This window comes from Frankliniella occidentalis, unplaced genomic scaffold (assembly GCF_000697945.3).
Source record: "Frankliniella occidentalis isolate FOCC.00 unplaced genomic scaffold, Focc_3.1 Scaffold11, whole genome shotgun sequence".
NCBI classification, from domain to species: domain Eukaryota; kingdom Metazoa; phylum Arthropoda; class Insecta; order Thysanoptera; family Thripidae; genus Frankliniella; species Frankliniella occidentalis.
In genome coordinates this window covers 3,520,923-3,521,722 of record NW_026267141.1, presented here as the reverse complement: position 1 = coordinate 3,521,722, position 800 = coordinate 3,520,923, and positions in this window count along the sequence as shown.

Below are 800 nucleotides of genomic sequence, written 5' to 3'. Positions count from 1 at the left end.
ATCAAATGTTTATGGCTGTCAAACTTTACGCTCAACTTGTTAAACTTATTATTTTCCATTAAAAATATATTTTTATGTTTATCTAAAGGTTTCATAATTTCCTCATCTCTGAAAGAAAGTAAAGATCTCACTCGTTTCCCATTCAGGCCACTTGTAAAGGCAGCCCACTTGTACAAATAACTGTGCTTTCAATTAGCAACAGTACTGGCTGGTTTGCCCCGCCCACCCTTGTATCAGGTGGCTGGATTTACGCCGCGCACTATCATAGTTATACTGTACCGCATGCACGGGTGCGGGCGGGTTTGCCTATGCTCGCTGCCCACAGCTCCTTATGGCCCCCGTGGCAACCCACCCGCACGCGTGCATGCGGTACAGTATAACTACGAAAGTACGTGGCGTGAATCAGCCTCCTGTTACACTCTAAATCGGGAGGGCAAATTTTTGTAGCTGTGTAAGATGGTGATGGACTTGTGCTCATCTTCATGATATGCAAATTTTGCTTGTAGGAGGTACTATAGTTATACCTAGACTAGGTACAAATACTTTATTTTGCCCGTAACGTAGATACAAATTTTTATCTTAATGAGATGAGCACAAAAGACACGTAACGACGTAAGCTAGTTATAAAATTGTCCTTTCACATTTATATGGTAGTTAGACTACAGTCTAAGGGTGTGCAGGACGAGGTCCTGTAGAAGTGGATGGCATTCTGCTAGCTCCCGAAACGTTCGTCCGCTCTCGCCCCCGTATCCCTTGAGAGCTACACTTTTTCATTATGGAAAGATTTTTAGACAGTCCCT